Source organism: Desmodus rotundus, chromosome 12, assembly GCF_022682495.2.
Source record: "Desmodus rotundus isolate HL8 chromosome 12, HLdesRot8A.1, whole genome shotgun sequence".
NCBI classification, from domain to species: domain Eukaryota; kingdom Metazoa; phylum Chordata; class Mammalia; order Chiroptera; family Phyllostomidae; genus Desmodus; species Desmodus rotundus.
In genome coordinates this window covers 86,473,350-86,496,001 of record NC_071398.1, presented here as the reverse complement: position 1 = coordinate 86,496,001, position 22,652 = coordinate 86,473,350, and the positions used below count along the sequence as shown (strand labels likewise).

At 43.0% G+C, this 22,652-nt stretch overlaps 1 long non-coding RNA gene across 3 annotated transcripts in view; it reads left to right on the top strand.

The window, feature by feature from the left end:
• The window catches only part of LOC123478824 (uncharacterized), a 96,282-nt gene that overhangs the window by 6,287 nt on the left and 67,343 nt on the right, over positions 1 to 22,652 (top strand). For all 3 annotated transcript variants that reach the window (XR_008425759.1, XR_006654174.2, XR_008425758.1), the window contains exon 3: positions 11,078 to 11,282. This is a non-coding gene — a long non-coding RNA (uncharacterized lncRNA). The remainder of the gene's footprint in view (positions 1 to 11,077; positions 11,283 to 22,652) is intronic.

Below are 22,652 nucleotides of genomic sequence, written 5' to 3'. Positions count from 1 at the left end.
CCAACTTTCCCCACTGGCTTACCACCAGAGGCTGAGATGTTGAGTCAATGGAAAAACAACATTCGCCAACATTAAAGGGAGAGTGTTTAGAAAAGGAAGGCCCTGCTGAGGTGCAGAGGAAGCCTGTACATTAACACGGGCCACCTCTTATCTGGGGCAGCTGGGCCCGAGCTGCCTGTGCTGATTCCCTGGCTTTGCCAAGAGGCCTTCAGCAGAGGGGCCGCCTTGCGGGGTGGGGGGCTGATGCTTACCCATCGGCTTCACCAGCACTTTCAGGGACAAAAAGTCATCGCTTTTCCCCCCAGGGGTTTCATGGGAAAACCTGGGCCAATAAGCAAAGTTCTGCCAAAGAAAGCACCCCTCTAGGCCTCCTCTGGACACCACTCACCATGAACCTGGCTCCTCTCGTGGCCAGTCCTTTTGAGGACTCCCAAGCTCTGTAAGGACTGGCTATTCTGACCTGAACGTAAATTATGGGGAAGGACAAGCTAAAGTGACCCAAAGGAGAAGAAGAAAAAGGCATGTGGCTAGGTTCACCCTGGCTCTAAATTGCTTTACCGTTAAGTCTCGAGCCAGCTCCTGATGGAAAGATAAGGTAAATCCCTAATCAGTCAATAATTAACCGCAGCACCATTAATGGCCCAGTCAACCAAATCCTGCTGACACCTTCAAGAACCCTGCTTTATTGGGAGGGTTAGGTCCAACCTTTTGATACAAATGTCTCCCTAGCTGGCTGTAGACCCCATTCATGGATCACCATAAAAGGGGTAAAGTTATTTCTGTGCCTGCCACTGAGATCTTTTCTTAGGTTAACACCTTTGAATAACTTTTGGAAAAATCTCTCTTTCTCTCTCTCTCTCTTTCTTTCTCTCTTTCTGTTACGTATACAACAGCTTGTATAGAACAGCTTGAAGATCCCTTCTGGTTCTCGGTCAGTTTGAATCACATCCCAGCTGTGTTCTGATTGTGACTACTTTGTTCTTCCCGGAGGACTGTGTTTTCTCTCCTCCGCCTTGCTCAGCTTACTTTGTGGTCTATTGCCAGTGTCTTTAGATAGATATTCCTGTTCCTTGCTTCTCAGTGTAAGTGCCTCTTCGGTGCGGCATCAAAGCAGAAATGCTTTTTAAGGGATAAGCAACCACACAGCTCTCCCAAAGCATGAACGTGATTTTGAATTTTAAGTGAGTAAAAAATTAAAAGATTAATAAATATTTGATGCTGATACTTCCAGTCGATCAGGTTCTTTTTATATTGTACAAAAGCAAATTTTTTAGGAAGGGGGGTTTAGGTCAGTCTTAATTTTTTTTAATTAATTGTTTTTTGGTTTTGCTTTGCTCTGTACAAGATGTAGTGCATTACTATATGCTTGTAGTTATGCTACTAGATGAGAAAAATCAGTGTATATTAAGTGTGGTTTGAGTTTTTTCTAAGGTCAACTTGTAGGTCATGACCATATGCCAATCAGTGAACTTTGTTCCTCCTTTTATCTGTTCGAGCCACTTGAAAAATGTGTTCTTTTAGATACAAGGGGAATGGTGTATGTGGCTTGATATGACTCCACCTCCATCACAGGACAAAACCAACAGAAGGTGCACGATTTACTACAAGGGCATCCGTGGCGTTATTTCTCCACCTTGAACATGGTTCATCCAGTTACACTTCTGTGGGTTCCGCGGCTCAGCCTCTGTAACCGCCAACATGTTACTCTCCTTTCCTCGTAGAACTCAGTAGCCTGGGTGCTCAGTGAATCTTCGGCTGTTTGGGGGAGTTGCCAATGAGAGGGAATTCCACCAATGATCTGTGACACCCTTTTCAACAAATACTCATTGAGTGACATTTCTTTCATTCCCAAATCACCTCTCTGTCCCTTCTTATGCAACTTTTGAGTTTCAGAAAGGTAGAAGGCAAGCTTTCTTTCCGTCACACATCTGGCCTAAAAAGACACTCTGTGAGTGACACAATATAATCTACTGCAGCCTTGTAAATAGGTCTGAAAGGTTCTCTGGCGCAAAGCAACATGTTAAATAGAAAACCAGTTAAACTCAGCCTTTTTTTCTTCTTGCCCATTAAAACGTCTTGCTTTTTTGAAGGCAATCAATACATGGCTAGATTCAATGTTCTTATAATTGTTTTGAGGTCCAAATGAAAATGGGAAAGGTAAGGGAGAGACCATGAGAATTTTTTTTAAATTAGTTGTTATTAAATTTGTAGGTACATACATTTTGCATCTAGTACTCTTAGATTTTATGCTACTCTTTGATTGCTTTAAAATATCAAAAAAGTATCTCACTTATGAGAGTGCTGTGAAAGAAAGCAAAGGACATATAACACATGGTGGCCCTGTGGCTTAGATGTTAAAATAAGATTTAAAAAATGGAACTGGAATCTATAGGTTGAAAGGCATTTATAGTTATACTAATAATTTTTGAGTATCACACTCAGGCTAGGAGACCTTGACATTGGCATGTTTACTTACATTCACTAGGAAAAAAAAAAATGTTTACCCCCTCGGGAATTTCTTAACGAAAAGAAAAAATCAATCTCCATCAATGAGCAATATTTTTCTCCCCAAGGGATATTGATTTGAACATTGATTTCACAATGGGTGAGTTATTTCCCTCGGACCCCCTAGTAGGAATTGTTAGGTGACGTGTCTTTCTCGAGCCAATAAACATGTCGTTTCTAGCATAGTAATCCCATCGGAAAGATTCCAACTCCTGAATTGGGGCTGGTTGGGCATATTTGAGCTTTTGTACTTTTGTATTAAATATTTCTATGGGACATATTCCAAGTTTAAAAAGCATTCTCTCGTCTTTCTACCTTTTTAAATGAGGTATGGCTTTTCAATGTTTCTGAGGGAGGGTGGGGGAGCAGTGCGTAATTCCCTTTGCTGCTTGCACCTTAATGGCGTGTCCTCTCAGCTTGTGCGTGGACCCGTGAGTCATGTGCCGTCATGTAAAGGTCCTCGTGTTCCCCCTTCGTGCAGCCGTACAATATCAGCATCTCTAATTTTAAACATGAACCAGATTTTCAATTCACCAGAGGAACCATTTTGTAAAGGGGCGTTATGGTGGGTGGAGATGAAGGACAGGGTAGGGGACGTAGAATCTTGTTACACAGATGATCCTTCTTCAATTTATCAGTCGTCTGTTTGGATTTGTGTATAATGTGTTTTCTTAAAGGGCACATTTAGAGTTTATATGCGATTGCCTTGGGCTTATTCATCCATTAATTTACATCTCTACTGTGCGTCAGACCCTGTGCTCAGCATTGGTGATACCAAGATAAATAAGACCCATCTGAAGCACTCACAGTATGGTTGGGAAGACATTAGGTAGGATAGTGATGAGCATCATACATCGACACAAAATACTTAGCGGCTCTGAGGCTTATCTTTGTGGCAATTTAGAGGATCGAGGGAAGAGGTGAGCCTAAGCAAGTAATGAATCAGTCTCTGGGCTTAGGAGAGGGATGGAAGCAAGTTCATGTCCCCCCATTGCATAGTGACAGAGATCTTCAGTAAGTCATTGCACCTCTCTGAACCGTAGCTTCCTTGTCTGCAAGTTGGGGATTATAGCAATGCCTGCCTTATGGGAGTGTTGCGAAGCTTAAATGAGAATGCATAAAAAGGCCTTAACGCTGAGCCTGGCACAAAATAAGCGCTCAGTAAGCGTTCGCTGGAAAGGGGTAACACTCTCTAACATTACATTTATTGGGCACCTACCACATGGGCAGACCAGCAGTTTATCAGGAGTCTCCATCAGAGTAGAGAGGGATAGAATGGCAGGCAGCTCGTGCAGGCCTGGAAGGGACATACGGCCTCTGGGCTTGTGGGGCCTGAGGCAGTCTCTTACTGCTGGAGTTCAAAGCACCCAGGGAGGCCTGGTGGTGGAAGGGGCAACAAAATTTGTCCTGACAGACGAGGAAGAGCCTAGTATGGTAGTGATGGCCTCAAAGGAAGAAAGAGGCAGGCAACATGTTCACTGATGTTTTCTGGGGTCCCTATAACTTTTCTATGGGTGCACTTTGTCTTTCCGTGGCTGGTTTCTATCCTCTGTATTTCTGTGGGGGACCAAGACTCCCCACCTTTGTGCTGCGGCCACCCTCCCCACGTTGCCTCTTGGGATATGGTACCTCTGCCATATGCTCGGTAATGTGGCTAAGTCTTCATGCGCCCCTCCTCTGCCCATGCTGAACTATTCCAGCCATGTCTTATGCCCCGTTGATGTCAGCATGCTCGGATTAAAATGCGTGCTTTGTGTTGATTAGACAGATTCATGATTTGGGAATTGTGATCATGTCACTGCTTAAAACTCTTTGTTTTGCTCTTAGGATAAAGTCCAACATCCTGAATGTGCCCTACAAGATTTTGCATAATCTGGCCCCTGTCCACAGCTCCTGCCTCATCTCTTGAAAATCCTCACTCCCCCCATGTCTCCACGGCACTGGCCTTCCTTTCCCTGTGATTTCAATACCACAGGCACCTTTATACACATGCACCTGTCTTTGAGAGGTCTCCCAAGCCCTTCTCAAGACACACCCTTCTCTTTACTGAGACTCCAACTTGAATGTCTTTTGCTCAGGAAAGGCCTTCCTCACTTTGTAGCTTAGAAACACTCATGATGCCTGCTCATAACACCTATAGTTTTCCTTTATTCTGCTTCTCAGAATTGAGATGAGTAAGTCATTTGAATGTAAGCCTTGTTCATTGAATAAATATTCGTTGAGCCTTAATGTGGTTTAGGTGTCAGGGATACTACACCGTGAGACAGTCGGAGTCCCTGCCCATGGCGCCTGCCTTTTAGTAAGTGAGGCAATGAACAAGAAACAAACAAGGTAGGATGCCACGTCAGGTCGTGATAAACACTCTGAAAAGAAGTTAAGTCGGGTAAGGGGACAGAGGAGATGGGCAGGAAGTTGGGGATAATAAGAGGGAACAGCTGTGGTTGTCTTAAGTGTAGAATTCTAAGTGTAGAATTCTAAGTGTAGAATTCCCAATACCCAGCACAATGCAGGAATCTAGAAAGTACCCGACAAACGTAAACACTGGCTGAATGGCAAAGCCACTGATACAGATGAACCCCTAAGAGCAAAGGGTAGTGAAGAGGGCTAAGGACTTGTATAGTTATGCTTATTTCTCCTAAATTCCCCGACTGCACCTGGGACAATGTAGCCTGTGTGTTCACTTCACACCCGATATGAATTCACAGCAAACCTAATTTCCTGGTCAAGTCCATTACGGTCACACCTTGTGTGGGGTGGTAGCACTGCATACTTTCTTCTTAATTGCCAAGGGCAAAGTAGCAACTGGCTGGTGAGTGAAATATTTATGCTTTGAAGTATTGGTGTTCTAATCAGTTTCTATTTATACTGATGATCAGCTCTCTCAGTGAGGAGGAGGAGGAGGAGGAGGAGGATTTTTTTCTGTGATCTATGTGCTTCTAAATGACTAATGAAGGCAATCTGGGCCTGGCAGATTTTGCCACGACTTGGACAGACATTGTTCTCATGACGCCGTCTTCCTTCTCTGCTTGCTGGCTCCCTTGTTCCCACGGCGGTGATCTCATTATTGGCATTTTGTTTTCAAACTGTCATCTTCCCCATTTTTCAGGGGGGAAATCCGTGCCTTTGCACAGCTTAAGTCTGAGCCTTCTTTCTTTAAAGGATGTTTTGAAGAGTAAATATCTCCCATTAGCTTACTTTTGTTTTTCTTTTGGTGGAATAGGAGGAGAGGGGAATTCATGATTTCATAATTTTCTTCTTCATTTTGAATGAGAGAACTGGACTTTGGGGGTCAGTTTGAATTGAGATCCGGACAAATTAGGTCCATTCTTGAGAGCTGGTTAAAAAAAAATATTGAACATTGCGAAGGAAACAAGCAATAGGAGTGTCTCCTTCCTTGTCCCTGGACCCTCACGCACCTCTGTGTGTGCTGTCACTGGGCCAAGCTTCTCCCTGACACAGCCTCGTCCCCTGCCCTGGGGCCTTTTCTTGTTCTGCGCCAACAGAGGACTGCATTGCTCCTTGGACAAGAAACACCAATCCAAGTCTGTACTGCAAGTTCATTTTGGCTCTAATCCAATCTGTTTTAGTGGTCCCACCCCTCTCTCTCTCTCTCTCTCTCTCTCTCTGTGCATCACTCTCTTTATCTCCACCACCAGATCCCGAACTCCCCAACAGAAAATCCCATATTTTCTATCTGCCATTAACCAGCCCTCCCCTCTCCCCTCCAGTGCATAACAATGAGGTCTTCAAAGAGTCACGATTCTCAGGATCAGTTAAGAAAAAGGTTGGAGAAAAATGGAATCTATCCCTATCTCCACACTGCTTCCTTCCATCTTAACAATTTGTATATTTTTATTTTTATTTTTACTTACAGACACCAAGCCTTCTAATGTCTGGGAAACGTCTGCTTTGTTGACCAAGGCTGGCCAGAGTAACATGGCTAATGAATCTTTGGGGAATATAGGAGTGAATGTAAAGGAGGAGGAGCCTATTCACAGGGGATTTCCACTCACTGTAAAGAAGTGAAAGGAAAGCAAACTTTGGTGGTTTTTGTTTTTAACTGCGGGCCAATTGATACGGACTGAGCCATTCAATGAACTGCATTCACCAATTTTTGTCCCGGGGTAGAGTCCTGAGACTGAGACCCAGAATTCTTGGCCCCACCCCATTTGTGGCATTAAAACACACGCACGCACGCACGCACACGCACACACACAAAACCTTGGCATATTTCACCCACCAGGTTTTTTTTTTTTTTCCTTTGTCTCAAAGAGGCTCAGCTGAACACTAGATCCCTCACCCAGTGCAACGATCAAAAATTCAGTAAACCTCAGCTGCCTCCAATGATGTCACAAAACCCTTAAGAATGCTCACTGCTGAGTTGGGCACAGGTCCAGCAAACACAATTCTTTCTGCCAGTTATTCAGGGTCTTTGACAGGTTAGGTGGTCTTTTTTCTTTTTCTTTTTCTTTCCTTTTTTTTCATCCTCTTAAAAGGCAGTTCAGTTTACCTCTAAGCAAGACATTAGCTCTGGCTGCCCCAAATAACATTTTAATTGAAGTCTCAGTCCAAACAAATGCCCGGCCTCTTTATTAACCCCAACAGTGTAATTTTTCAGCCTCAGACTGATTTGGGGGGAAACTGTCTCACTTAAACCGCCATGCAACGGAACACGACAGTTTTCCTCAATCAGTCTCTTTTCTGACCTTAATTTGAACCTTAATCTCTTTTAACCATGTTCTCTTTATTAGCGCTCATAGCCGTGGTACGACACTAATTTTCCTGTTTTTAGACCCTCGGCTTACAAAGGTATTCCACTCCCCCTTCTGTTCCCAGATGTAACCGGGATTTCATGGACCTTTGGGAAAGGGAAGCGAATACTTACTCTTAACACGTTTTAGGTTTAGTCATTTAAATAGCTGCTTTGCAAAATGTTCTGTAGAATCTGAGAGTGTGTATTTTTGAGACACATTCAAGTTTATGTACAAAAAAATACACTTAGCTGTCATAAAAACCTAAAAAGCCCTTTAAATGATTATAAAATATTTTTCATCAATACACAAGTCCACATTAATAAAATAAAGTAGAGACTAAGGCTATCCTCTTGATAATTCAGGCAAAAACAGTATGTTTTATTAGAAACCTCTCATCTTTGGGGGGAGACCTGAATTACCCAGATAATTGCTTCAATTCCTCTCTTCATTTTTATGCTTAGATATAATCAATGAGTAATGACAGAGAAAGTCATTTTTTCTTAATGACACCTTTCCATTTTTTCACACTGGTACGATGATCCAAATGAAGAAGAAAAAATGCACCTTTTTCAATAACAATGAAAAACAAACCCATGTTTCTCTATTTGGAGTCTACCTCAATATAGCAGAACTAGGTAGGTAGACAAACAGTGCTTATGATCATGTGCTCAACTAGACTTATTATAGGGTGTTGCACTTTCTGGCATTAGCATGAAAGCATATGGGTTATTATTCTTTATAACCTAATTGGAGGCTTTGTATCTAGTTACCCCTCTGTTCTCTACTTAATACAATAGTTTGTTGATTGCAAAAATTACATTTCTGTGACTTTAAAGTCCTAGAACTAGGATTGCCATGGAAGGCTGGGGACTCAGCCTAGTGTTCAGAAGACAGGGACCATGTGCCTTCTGGGTGAGAGGAGGTAGGCAGCTGGGAACAATTGTCTGTCCCCTGCAGTGTTCAGTGGCATTGGCAGCGTGCTGGCATGATAAACTTTGCCTTCATTTAACTGGTTCAGACAATTAGTGGGATTGAATCAGAGTTCTCCTGGATCAGAGTTTATTATATGTTATTAAATTCCATTATTCAAGGAGTTGCTGCTTTGATTGTAAAACTTCCCGACATTTCCCACAAAGCTCCCATCTCCATTCCTTGAGTATTTTCTTTGAAATGTTTATCGTGTGCATCTCTGATAAACAAGGTTATCTTTTTCTTGTCTTTCCCCGTGGTAGTTATTTAAAGAGCCAAGAGCTAATTTGAAAATACATCTTAGAAAGGAGAACAAAAATGAGATGTGCAAAAAAATGGATGAAGATTCTTAATTAGTCCATTATTTGACACGCACGATTTAACATGGTATGCTTAGCATTGTGCATTCCCGAAAAGAACAAGGCTCTTTTTTTTTTTTTTTTGTATCCCAAACTTTAACTCCCTCTCATTCATTATATCCCTTCTTGTCACTTTCCATTAGCTGATTGTGACATCCTTTGCTGGAAGGCCGAGCAAGCAGATTACTTCCAAACTGGTGTAAGTGACACTCAAAAGAACACCCTAAAGGGAGCTCTGTGACAGCAACAAGCTCCTCGGCCCCTGGAGTTGGAGAATGTCATTTCAATAATATGTTGGAGTCCATTGTCACATCTTTTTTGTAGCAAGTTGTTAACTTCCCAGAAGTGGCAGGAATGGGTTTTCTGCCGGAAGTTATGTGTTTTAGCATCTAATGTTTTCACTGTTTCTGATAATAATAGTAATAATAATAATAATAATAATTTATTGTGCCAGTCCAATCCTTCTAACTAGCATCTTGAGTTTTACAGATGAGGAGACTGAGGACCAAAGAAGTTAAGTAAATTGTCCTTTGGTCACATAGCTGATAAGCAGCAGAGCTAGGGTTTTCATGGAGGCCTGGGGCACTTTCCATTCCAGCAGGCTACACACGCTGCACTAACTTCTAGGAACCTCCAGCACGCCTCTCTAAATCGAAAGGGTAAAGAAATGATCAAAAGAGTATTTATTTTAATGCAACTGAAAGATCCCATCACTAGTCACGTCTAAGTGGAGGTGGGAGGGGACTGAGCGAGTGAGCGGCGGCTCAAAAGCACATGGGTGGATTGTGCTGACTAAGAAGTGCGGAAGCTGATTCTCTGATCGCATCGGCCCAGCAGATGTGAACCGTCCCCTAGACCATCATGCCTGTCCCCCACAGTCCCTCCCCTACTCCTAAAGGTCCAGCCTTGGGAATCGCCCTCTCAGCCTTGGAAGGGTGTTGTCCTGGGGAGAGCTGACTGGTTGCAAATAAAAAATACATCCTGATCAGGCACGGGCAGGCCCGTGATGTGAACAGAGCCAGGACTAACCCTGGCTGTCATGCAGACCCTCAACCAGCTTTTGACCTTGTAGGGTCTTCTGCTCCTGAGAAAACCAAGTTTTCTTTATTGATCAAATTTCAGTTTCTTCCCTTCATTAAGCAAGGTTTAGCTTCTTTTCTTAGCAACCCTGGAAACATTTTGATTATAAAACAAAGAATGGGGAAATACAGAGCACAACATTAAATAAAAGTCACCTGTTGTTCCACCATCAGAGGACAATGGGTAGTCTCGGGTTATGTATCTTTCTAGCCTAGGCTGTAGGTGAGTCAGAACACCTGCTGGGGTAGACTCTGAAAATCAGACTACCCTTCTTTCAATCTAGACCCTGCTCCCAGCATGTCACCTCACCTCTCTGGACCACCCTTTGTCATTTGTAAAGTGCCTCCCGCGTAGAGTTGTTGTGACAATGACCTAGTACTTGTCGGGGAGCTGGCCCACGGGGATCACTTACTGCATTCTAGTTGCCCTTGCATGTGCCTTGGCCCAGCGCCCTTGTCTTACTTGCTGTTCTGCCCATGCTCCAGCCTCCTTGACTTGTCCTCCTTTCCTGTCCTTGGCTCCTCCTCCTTTTATCATCCTCAGCTGCGATTCTGTCCCTTCTCAGTCCGTCTGGTTTGGCCAGCCTCCCCCTCACACCCCCATCAGTGATTTTCTAGGTCTCAAATTCTTTCTGTGTTGCCATAACTCTAACATCAGCATTGCCAGCGTCTTCTTTCTGCTTCTGTTTTCTGGACACATTTCTACCTGGATGCCCTGCTGCCCCTGCCCGGCACCATGGCAGAGCTGGAGCGGCCCTCCTTCTTCTCATTGCTTTTGACCTCCTTGAAGTGAGAGCAGATGGAGGCACCATCAGGAGTCTGTAACCCTGAAGACAACAGCAGCATCAACCTGCGAAGTTGGGGCTTTTGGTTCCTGACATACAGGGTGGGCAAAAGTAAGGTTACAGATGTTCGTGTGCAAAATAATAAATAATTAATGAAAAATAATATACGAATAAACTGGGTTTTGCATAGTCCCAACTGTAAACCTACTTTTGCCCACCCCTCTGTATACTCAATACAGGGCACGTGTATTTGTTTAAAACATTTTCAATGTACAAAAGGATTTTTAAAATGATCTTAATAAAAGCCCTCTGTCTCTTCTCAGCGATCTTTGCACCATATAAATAAATATGTTATTTATTTAAATATGTTAAATAACTGACAGAGTGCATGTAATGGGACAGTCGACAGCCAGGGACAGGAATGGGGGGTGGGGTGGTTACATTTAATGAAACTGGGAGTTCACATGGACCTTTCAGACTTTAAAAAAAAAATGTTGATTTTACATGCCAAAATCTTGAAAGGGGCTTGACGGCTCACAGCTTTGGTGTGTTTTTCCAGATGGCAGATGCCATTTTGTGTTTTGCATAAACTGACTAAATTTGCTTGCTCTTTGTACTTATTTCAGAGGCAACCATTCTTTGCTTTCAATGGGACAGAAGAGCTCCTTGGCACTGGAAGCTCCTGGTCTGGTGAGGGAGGAAGGAGGGACTGTTCTGGGGACACTCAGGCACCATCAACACTTTCCACACTCAGGCTGAGGAAGGAGCTGGGGCTGCAGCCTTCGATTCTCGTTACGTAAGGACGGTCAGACTGTGAGCAAATCACAGAAGGTAAGCGATGCTGAAGACCTGCCCAGAGCTACCTTTCCTGGGTGCCTGTTCTTATTCCCGTGGAGGACCGATAGATTCATCATGCTCTTATGCCAGCCTGTCTCCATTCTACTGATTCCTAGCTCTGTGATCCTGTAATTCAATCCCTCTGTGCTTCAGTTCCTGAAAAAAATAAAAGAAAGAAAAAGAAAAGGATGATAACAATAAGTAATACTTATCTCTTCAGATTGTTGTGATGGTTCCTTGGATTATAAATCCATGTGAGGGATTTAGAACAGTGCCTGGCATATAGCAAGTGTTCAAAAATGTTGGTCGTTATTACGGTTATGACTAATTTCCATGGGAATTTGCGTGCTTTTCTTATTTTCTGCTGATTGACCCTGTTCTACCCCCAACATCATTTTGATAACTGTTGGGGTAGTTTTTCTGGAAATAGACAGGTGGTAGAGTGGTTAAACGACAGGCTTTGCGGTCAAATAGAGTCAAGATGAAGTTCTTAAAGTAACATTTAATAGATATACCTCCTCAAGAAGTGACTTAATTTCTCCCAGCCTCAGTTTCTTTATCTATAAACTAGGGATGGTAATGATGATACCTGCCTCATGTATTTCTGAGAGGATTAAATGAGGCAATGCTTGCACAATGTCTGGCAAATACATACAACACGTTGTGTGCTGTTATTATTTTTGCTCTTACCCTCACAAGTGTCTTTAGAAACTTGATAAAGCTCCAGGGCTCTGGCTTCACGTCAACCTCCTCCCCTCTCCCCCGACCAGAAAAGGGCAAATACAGAAATAGAAAGATGCTGTGAGGCTGGGACTTTATGGGGACTCTTTGACAAATAATGACACAAAATTGACAGTGGTTGAGTCTTGGTCAACATGGATTTTAATTAAAGTTAGAAAATTCACATTTCTGAGCAGGCCAATCCCAACTCGTGACCCTGGGGCTTATTCTAAAGGACAGGAACTACTGGCATAGGAACGAAAGCCCATTCTTCTGTTCTGAAGGCCCCAAATAAAGAACAGAGTGAGGTAGGTTCTGGGCAAGAAATAGCTGCTCGTGCTGGCTGCCTCTCATGGCGGAATGTGGCCTGTGCGCATTACAGAATGTTCCAGTTTCACATGTTCAAAAATGTATATTTATTCCCTCAAACTGAAAATGCGTGGAAGTGGCGGCATCTGTGAGTGAAAGAAAGCCCCCTAAACACTCTGATTGTGTTATCGGACAGTTGGAAACTGTCTAAATCACCTTTTCCCGCCTCATGTCAAGGCGATGACTGGTCTGTATCAACACGTGACTGTCCTTGGTTAACAAGTAAACAAAGAGAAAACAACTGAACACTTGAAACGTTTTCCCCCAAGCCAGCAGGAAACCTGAAAAAAGGAAGAACGTGGAACAAGGCAGGGTATTGCACCAAGCACCCACAATCTTGCGTGTATTTTGTTTGCCCCCTTAGATTTGGTTTACTCTCCCCCTCGCACTGCCTATTACTTATAAAGTAAGAATCAGATGGGATTTGATTGGGAAGGAAAAGGCACAGAAATGGCTGCTTTTTCAAATCTGACAAGATGACAGCCCATCTTTTTCTCTTGACCTTGTGCTTAGAAATGGCTCAGAGAGTAGAATGCTGTAATTAATGGTCATTAACAGTGAAATAGGAGAGGAAAGTTAAGATCAAATACGAGACAAAAGAGAGAAAGAACATGTCAAAGGAAAGAGGAAGAGAAGTTGGAAAGAACGGGAGGAAGCTGTTATTAAAGAGGGGGAAAGAGTATAAAAGCATACCAAACAAACAAAAACCCCCCCAAACTTTATAGTATTGTGACAGAGATAGCTGTCCGGCCAGTGAAGAATTTTATCTTCCCCTTCCACAGTGTAGACTTGTTTGGGGTCAGCAGTTGCTCAGCCAGAGACTGTATTTCCCAGCATCTCTCGCAGTGATGTGGGACCATGTGACTAGTACTTACCAGTGGAATATGAACTGAATTGAAGAGAGGCGTATCACTATAGTTTTCCGTTAACATTGTGTCTAGTTTCTCTCTTTTCCCTACTGCCTTTCCCCACACCTTGCCCTCTCTCTCCATCTTCTGGCTGGACAACTTTAATGTCACCCATATCTAGAAGATGCAGGGCCATTACCTGGAAGGAACCTGGATCCCTGAATGACTTTTGAAGGAGTGGAACCCAGGCCAGCTGCCCAACCTAGAATATCCACATTAGGCTTTTTGTGAGTGAGAAGCAAATGTTGCTAGGTTAAGCCACTAAACTTTGGGGAGATTGTTCATTATTCTAGCAAGCATTACTTACCTTGATGAATATAGAAATTGATACCAGAAGGGTGCCCATTTTTCTTTTCATCTTTGTTTAAGAACCAGTTAATTATTTCCTGAAACCCTATTTTTCTTGTATTGTGTTGTGAAAAGCAGCCAATAACAACCAACACATGCTCTTTCTCACCTACAAGCCCAAGAGTCACGTGGTCTGACTTTCAACTTCCCAAAGACAACAGTTTTGCCCAGTGTTTTTCCACTGCCCGATATGGCTCTCCAGCCACCCAGCCTAGTCTATCTGCTTCCAGCAACCTGGCTACAAAGGCAATGCCACATGTTTTAGGGTTTTGTTATATAGGACACCACATCTGGCACCAAATACAAGAGTCCAGTTTAGTCTGAAAAATAGAAGCCTCTCATGGCAGACATAAGGCAGTGTGTTCACCCAACCATTTCTTCTCCCTGGGCAAAGGGGAAGACTGCAGCTCCCTCTCCCGTGCGATGTAACTGGGGCCACAGGACCAATTCTTTTATTTTTAGTCCTCACCTGAGGACATGTTTCCACTGATTTGAGAGAGAGAGAGACTGACAGAGAGAGAGAGAGAGAGAGAGAGAGGAGGAGGGGAGAGTGAGAGAGAAAGAATCAGAGAGAGACAGACAGACAGACAGAGAAAGAAACACTGATTGGTTGCCTACCTTGGGTGCCCAACCAGGGACTGAACTTGCAACCTAGGTATGTGCCCTGACTGGGAATCGAACTGACAACCTTTCAGTGCATGGAACGATGCTCAAACAACTGAGCCACATGGCCAGGGCAAGGCCAATTCTTTAATGGGATGTAAGCAACCAGACATGTTGTGCTACCTTTGGTCCAGGGAATTAAAAGTGCCTGTATTTTCTCTATGTTCTCTCCTCCTCTTACCCAGGGATCTTGGATGACGTGTATTCAGATAGTGTGGCTACAAGATAGAAGCCACTCAGCCTACATCCTGAACAAGAAATAACCTGTACCTTGTTACGCTACTCAGAATTGGGGCTTATTACAGAAATATACCCATCCCACTCTGACATATATATTAGATACATTTCCATGATGAAGGAACTCCACGTAAGGAATTGGAGGTTTACAGAATCATTGGGAGAACCAGGGAGAAATGGTCAAGGAGGTTGTTACTAACTTGCAGGAAATCTGAAGTGAAGGAATCACTGGGAAGCCAAGTTGCCATTGACAATCTCAGCTGCTTGCAGTACCAAAGGGGATGATTCTCAGGAGGATACTCAGAAGCAGACACCTAGCCCCCAGTCTGCTGTCTGCCGGTGCCTACACACCTGCTTGTAGCTACTGATACAAATTGCCTTTGCCTTCCACCTTCCAAGGATTGTGCCTCTCAGTGGCAAGGGAGCTTGGGAGATGTAGTTTCCAGTATCTCAGACCTGTAGTACAGAAGGGAGCTTAGGATGAAGATGCTGCTTATTGAGTCTCAAAAAAAATGTCTGGCATAAGTGTTCCTTGTCCGTCCCTTAGGAAATTCAAGCAGTCATTCCTCCATAACCCATCTTCTCTTGAAAGCTCCTTGATTGCAGAGCTTAATCAATTCTCTATCCCCAGTGCCAGACCGTACCGGACAACAAATTGTCCTGAACTGATTTGAATGGAATGACAACAGAGTCAACAGCAAGTAAGAAAGTTATCCTCATGCATTTAAGTCAGATTTCAAGGACATCTGTCCATAGAATCTGATAATTCTCCCTAACGACTGCCCTAGATTCTGCCCTTGCTTAAGACATTTTACCGCCTTGCCTGCTCAGAGTGGCCGTGAGGAGCTGCTTGCTCAACAAGTGACCTTAAGCTTGAGCCCTGGGTCCTGTCTGCACAGCCAGAAGGAGGAGGATTCGACAGTAGTCTAGTTTATTGGATTCATGGAGGCTGTCAATCATATATTTTAGACAGCATTGTCAAGTTGGCTCTGTGGAATTACAAAGTATTTCTGTATTTCGTTCATTTGGTTTTGAACACTACCTTTGTGCTCTGGCAGAGTTGGGACTTCTTCGGGAATGTGAGGTTTATGAGTTCACGTTGGGGCAGGTTTTGGAGTATCTCAGTGAAGAGGGGGTGGGGTAGGTTTGAATGTTAGGAGGGACCTGTTCAGCCATAAGGAAAGGGAGGGCCAGACCCTGGTGTGATTTCATTTGGAAAGGTACAAAGTTAAAGCTCTGTGGAAGATTAGAGACACCCTCTTGAATATTTATTTTCCTCACCAAAAAAGGGTAACCCTATTGTGCCCACGGTAAAAATAATGATAGAATGACTCTGACTTATTTACAACCATTGAAGAAATGAAAGATATGGATCAGGTCACTACTTAATCTTTTTATCATTAGGAGGTCGGTGACTGCAGGCAGCTGAAGAGTGCTGTGTTCACAACAGCACAATCATGGGGGATGTGATGATGTCACAGTTGCTGGTGCCCAGCATCCAGCCTCTCTTTTTCCATTCCCACCCACCCTGATCTCAGGCTATTTTTAGTTGTTTTACACAATGTACCTGGACCAAAATCTTTTTTACAAAATTAAAAGAATAGAAGGGTTAGAGTCTTCACAGAAAAATCAGGCTCTGCAAGGTCTATTTCCCTTGGTTACCCATGTTCCTTGTTAGTTAATTGCTTTTCTCTTACTTTGCACCTAGACTCATGGCTGAAACACAATCGGGAGTTTACTTTGTATAAAGGGAAGTAGGGCATTGAGCAATCATCTAATGAATACAGTCAAGATGGTTAGTGAATCTGGAAAATTCCACTCTCCCAAAAACTACTTTCTCTACTCTGTAGCAGATTTCCTCTTGGCCTTAATTATCCACAGAGTTGTCCAATTTTCTGGTAGTATTTATGTTGGTGACATCACCTTAATAATTTATTTAATGGATTTCATTGGGTTTGTTTAGGAACCCTTTATTCTAAGTGGCTTCTTTTATCAATTAACATAGAACTTTTTCCCCATCGTCAATGACTGTCTAACAAACTACCCAGAATCTAGTGACTTAATGCAATAATCTATTATCACTCTTGGTTCTTGAAGGCTCAGCTGACCAGTTCGTACTTGGAGTCCTTCACAGGATTGCAGTCAGATGGTAACCGAGGCTAGAACCATCTAAAGGTTTCGTCACGTATACATCTGTCATTGGGTTAACCAGGAATCTCTCTCTCTCCATGTAGCTAGCTCGGTGTCTTCAGAACTTCTTGTTTTCTTTGTAATCAGCCTTCTTCCTTCTTCCAGCACAGGTGCTCCAAAACATTCAGGTAAGGGCTGCAAAGCCTCTTAAGACCTAGCCTTGGAAGTCATGCGGGTTGACTTCCACCTTCTGTTTGTCAAAGCAGTCACCAGTGTCCCAAATTCCAGGAGCTGGAGTCATAGATTTCACCTCGTAAGAGTAGAATGGCTTGTGCATTCAAGGAAGGAAGGAACTGATGGTGGTCATTTTAATGACAAGCTACCATGAGCACCTACTATGTGCCACTCACTATGATAGCTGCTGGGGAAAAGTGTTGAGCAAAACAGGCATAGCCTTTGGCTTGGGGAAATTAAAATCTAGCTTAATTGACTTTAGTTTGACTTGACAGTTTTTACAATCAATTGCTCAACAGTAATTCTCAATACTAAGTATATTTGGTTGTGAAACCAACAAACAGCTATTCTGATAATTTGCACTCTGGTCATTTGGGGGCTGTCTGGTCCATATCTTGATGATCAGCTTGATGGGCTGATCCATCCATGCATTCCTTAAAACGTGGTCGGAGCAAAGCAGACATTCATCTGTGGCTTAACATGTTGAGCTCCTGCTGTGCGTGGAGGTTGAAACCAGCTTTTAAACTCATGCTAGGGAATGCAAGAGAAGTTGAAAAGTCAGGCTTTGCTCCTGATGGGCTTCCTCTTTTGAGCAGTTCGGACCCAGTGCAGCAGAGCAACTCAGGACAATCACAAAGCAGGAAGGAAGCCAGACAGCACAGGAGAAACTGACGGGTGGTATCTTCCACTTTCCCTGTGGAGAGTTACCTTCTGGAGAGATGTATCTGGTTCTTTGCCTCGGTTTTCTTCTCCTTTGCGTCATTAAAGGAAGGTGGGCTGGGTTTGTTTGTGAAAGGGGATTTCAGAACAGGAATGTTGACGGAAGAAGTGGTGCTGTTCAGCAATTCTCAGGTCTTATCGTTTTTGGCATAGTTCGTGTCCATTCCAGGTGACAGCGAGGAGGGGTTGGGGGAAGGGGCTCATGATGACACAAGAAATACCTTGATATGGAGGAAACAAAGGTCAGAACCTGAAAAGGTCCAAGGACAGGCAGTATGCCTGTGCACACTTGTTCTCTGCCATGAAACCGTTGTGCCTTCTTCTGCCTGTACAGCTATGTGGTCTCACAGAACACGAAAGGACATTGTAGGGCATGTTTCAAGCCAAACTAAGTTTTGGCCCAATGGTCATGCAACAAGGCTCCTCTATCAGTCCGTTAACTTTAACGTCATAGCTCATACTTCATCAGTATGGATACTTGTCTCACGCTAGTGACTCTTGTGTCCCCCGCTTATGCTTGGCTAAATTAAACTTCTTTCCATTTGTCATGCCATTTATTTATCTATCTGAAATGCCCATTCCTACTTTCCCTGGACATTCATAACGGATTTTAATTACAGCCTGCTCTGCATTTGCTCAGCATGTACTTATTTGATGTGTTGTGTGCTACGTTCTTTTGTGCCTGCTGATAGATTTATCACTTTGCAACTTTTCTTGGGCGCCTGATCTGCCTAACTGGATGGTAAACTAGATGATGGCAGGAGCTTCTCTGTAGACACAAATATACGTCTATGTATACATACATATGCAGGAGACATCTTTCAACAGCTGATGGACATGCTTCATGCTCCTTTTTCCTTTGTTTTTATAATTTAAAATCAAGTAGACTACCTTATAGTTGCCTGCTGAATTACATCAATACATATGTCTAATGGATTACTTAGATTTATAAAGCACCTCAACTTCAAATTTGCAAAGATGAAAACAATCCAGGTTATTGCTCCTTTGGGAAAATTCTTTTCATAAATTCTTGACAAATGTTAAATTCTTGAGCTCTATGCAAGCACTTGTGATTGATTATTTAGGTTCACACTGATTTTTTTTTTTTTTTTTAATTAGAAAGTCTTACTCCTCAACTTGAGGCTACCTGCTAAGCCTTTGAATTTCCGTGTGGGAACTTACTGTCAAGATTTGTTTTTACTGGTTGTGAAGGAGTCACAAGCATGGCTTGGAGGACTTGCATTGTTCCTCTGTGATATCTAAGTAATCCCCTGCTCTGACCCCTAAAGGGATGTATAATTTAAAAAACTTGGGGTTGCCTCAGAAAAAGTCTCCTAACCACTCTTCCTCCTTCTAACCAATTTGCTGGCCCTGAAACCCTTTTAGGTACAAAGTTGGGTGCTGCCCCTGCCTATTCACTACATAAGGGGTACCCCCTTTGTCTGATTTCAGGGCCACCAGGAAATATTTTCCATCCTCCAAATATCATGAATTGTTTTGCTATTCCTGATATTACATTAACATGAGATAAAGCTTCCTTCTCATAATTAGGTATACACTTAAAATTCAAATCCTGCTGGAAGCATTAATATAATGACGAGTCTTTATTCACAAAAGATGAGCGTGACTGATAGCAGGTCTTTTCTTGAAAACAGGTTTCAGTTAATGCGAGGTGGTGATTGAGTTGCAGACAAGACAGGTCACTGCAATCTTAAAGCAGTGGGTTCAGAAGTAAGAGATCCACGCCCCATGGAGAACCCAAAGTGATCCAGAGCAGGGAGAACATATGAAACCTTCTATTTAATTCTTTATTTCACCTTAAATAAATAATTTTGGGGGGTATATTTTGATGCACGCAATACAGTGATACATATGTAATTTATAAGGAAAAATACACAGATTGGATATGGCTTATTTTTCTTTTCTTTTGGTTGAGAGAAGTTCATGACCTAAATGGCTAGAAACCACTGCTCACAAAGGATGAATGTGGCTAAGGGCTTCCCGATGCTACGTGGAGGAATAGGAAACAGTTACAAAACAAGTGTTTGCAACCCCAGAATTCTGACTCCGGTTATTACTGATTTCAGTAAGTTGATCAATAGGGAGTTTGCTGACTCTCGACCTGACGCCAGGACAGTCCCTTTTAAGATGTCGAGACATTGCTCAATTTCAGGATGTTGACCGAAGAAAGTAGATTTTAATCATGCTTTTTTTTTTCATTTTGTTTTCTCAAGGGTCCTATGGGAACAGAAACTTTTGAGGGAGTTTACTGTTTGTGCAAGATGACTGGTTGGGTAAAGAAGTCCAAAGTTGATTATCTGCAGAACAAATACGGCAGGGGCAAAGGTAACTGAAACGAATGTCTCCCACCTTGTCCCTTCAGCATGTCTAAGGGGATGTTTGCACCGGAGATTGCATAATTGAGAACCTTATCTATGAATGTCAAAAGGAGAGGAGGTACCTGGTAAACTCCTACTGGTTAAAAATAATCACTGGCTCTTATTCTTCTTAGTCTGAGAGGCCACTGATGGTGGTGCTTATACAAAAATCATTGAAAAAATTTGTTGATGAGATATTTCTGAATATCCAGGTATTGTTTGTCAGCATCTGAGCAGCTGAACTCAATTTTTTTCCACCATCCCCAAAAGGAGACAAAACATAGCTCTAGGCAACTACATAAATAAGTTTACTAATTCATGGCTAGTCTGGACTTTTGTTGGTGGTGATTGATGACATCAGGGACAATTGGATTGTTCTTGTGGTTACTCCACAGTAATTACTGATGAGTATACAGAATGGACAGACATACAGCGCGGACTCAACTAGTCTTTTAGAAGATGACATTGTCTGCATAAATGTTGATGGGAACATGTGGATCTGGTTGAGTGGTTAAGAAGTTACCATTGGGAAAAAAATTGACAATGCCTTGGGTCTCAGAGATCCTTACTGACCAGGTAATTTTTCAACCATTCGATTTATTTGATTTTTTGCTCTTGTTATTTTTCTTGGAACCTGAACTTTAAAAAGTTTATGAACTATTTCTCAAAGAAGTACTTAAGAAGGGGCTCAGGCACTAAGAACAGAGAGATCAGAGTGAGATCCTCTACCTAATTTTTGGATGGTTGAAAAAAATCTTGATAGGATGGGTAATGTGTTGCGGGAAACCCAGAGAATTGTCTCCATCCGTGTGAGCATGTATAGCTATAAAAGTAATCACTAAAACTGGTTAGCGTAGATTATCTCAATAACCATAACATTTACCAGTGTAATTGTTTAAAAATAAAAAAAAATTTTCCAATATGGAAAAGAAAATTCCAATTTCTAAGCCTAAGCCTTGCTAATGACCTATAGTTTGGAATTTCACTTATGACCAGTTATTCAAGTGGAAAAACTAATTATACTATAAATTTAGCTTAGATATTTGGAAATACGTCTACTTTAGACTGTGAAGCCCAGAACTGAGTTGTAAATGGGGTTGGTAGATTTCAAAGTCCAGGGTAAACAATTACCTTTTAGATTCTGGAAATTTTTAGTTCTTCCTGAAAATAATGACCTTTGGAGTGTCCGTGAAGTTTTAGGGCACTGTCGGCCACCCACCCAGGCCTTACAACACCGAGTGTTCAAAAGAGGTGCTTTCTGAGGAAGGTTGGTGGTGACCGTGGGGATCTGTGAATGTTGACCTACACGGCCAGCTTCATGAGGGAAGATAATGGAATGGTATGGGATTCAAAAGTGAGCTTTGGAACCTGCGGAGCTTCTCAGATCAGTCAATTAATAATAATCAAAACAGTAGTCATATACCCAGGGACATGAGGCATTTGGTAGAGAAGGTGGCAGAATGGAAGGGAATAAAAGGGAGACAGAAGGACAGAGCTGAGAGAGCCAGGGCGAGAGTGCACAGGAGGTGTGTGGCTGGAGGGCTGGCCGCTCACGGGGCCTGGTTTTCCAATCTGGCACTGGGCTTGATGAGTCTGTTTATTCAGCTACAGTATCAGACATTCCCTTTTCCTGCCGAAGAAGTCCCCTTTGAAGAGCTGCTCTGCTGGGGAGTAGTTTCCCCTTGGACGGGCTACTCCTGTTTGCAGACCTAAAGGAAAAGAACTGGAAAGGCCACAAGAATGTTCTTTAAAGCGATATTCCAGCGCCACGTGAGGGGAGGATGAAATAGCAGTAAAAGATTTATTTCCTGGTTGAGGTATTTTTTTCCCCTCTCAAGTGACTTTAGCCCTGAACAAAGGTGTCACATGAATGCGGTGGGGGGTCAGAGGTCCGTGGGTCCCTCCAGGTCTGTGTGGCCAGGGGGAGCCTGGGGGTGGAGAACAGCACAGAGTGGGAGCGTTTCAAGCGTCTGCAGGCCTGGAGAGAGCCAAAGACACCTGCGTGGGCCTTGGAGAACCCAGCGGGATAACCCAGTCTGCAAGTCTGTGTCTGCAAAGGCATCAATGGCAGGGACAGAGCAAATTGGATAATTCAGAGGTTGGAATTTTAACTTTGGGGCTTTCCTGCTAATTTCTTGTATCTCACAATGATACTTTTTACTTTTCAAAGAAGTTTTTCATCCAGCCCTCACGTTAACCTTGTGAAGTAGCTAGAGTAGATGTCAGTCTCCTGAATTTTTCTCTTTGGAAAGGGATGTGGCCAAAGAAAGAGATGGGTACCCAGCTCATTACAAGCAGGGGCAGAACGACAACCCAGGTCTCCTGACTCCTGGACCAACCAGGTCTCTTTTTTTTTCTGTGTTCTTGCGACCTATAAAGTGATGATGGGAGTTTCAGAAAAAAGGAAGGTGACATTCTCCATCTCCTCCCAGGCACATAGAAAGTTACTGTGACTTTGAAGCCACTGCTTTGCTGTGTCCAAATTCTCTCTCCGGGACTGGCCTTAGGGAGGAGATTCAAAGTGAAACCTTCAGAGGGGAAGTCTCGTATTCTAGTCACTGTGCTGTCCATGCCTCTGGTGGATTTGTTCAATCTTTCCCTGCGCCACAGAAAACAGGAGCTCTCCAGAATGAAAAGGGGTCTTTGTTCCATCTCTG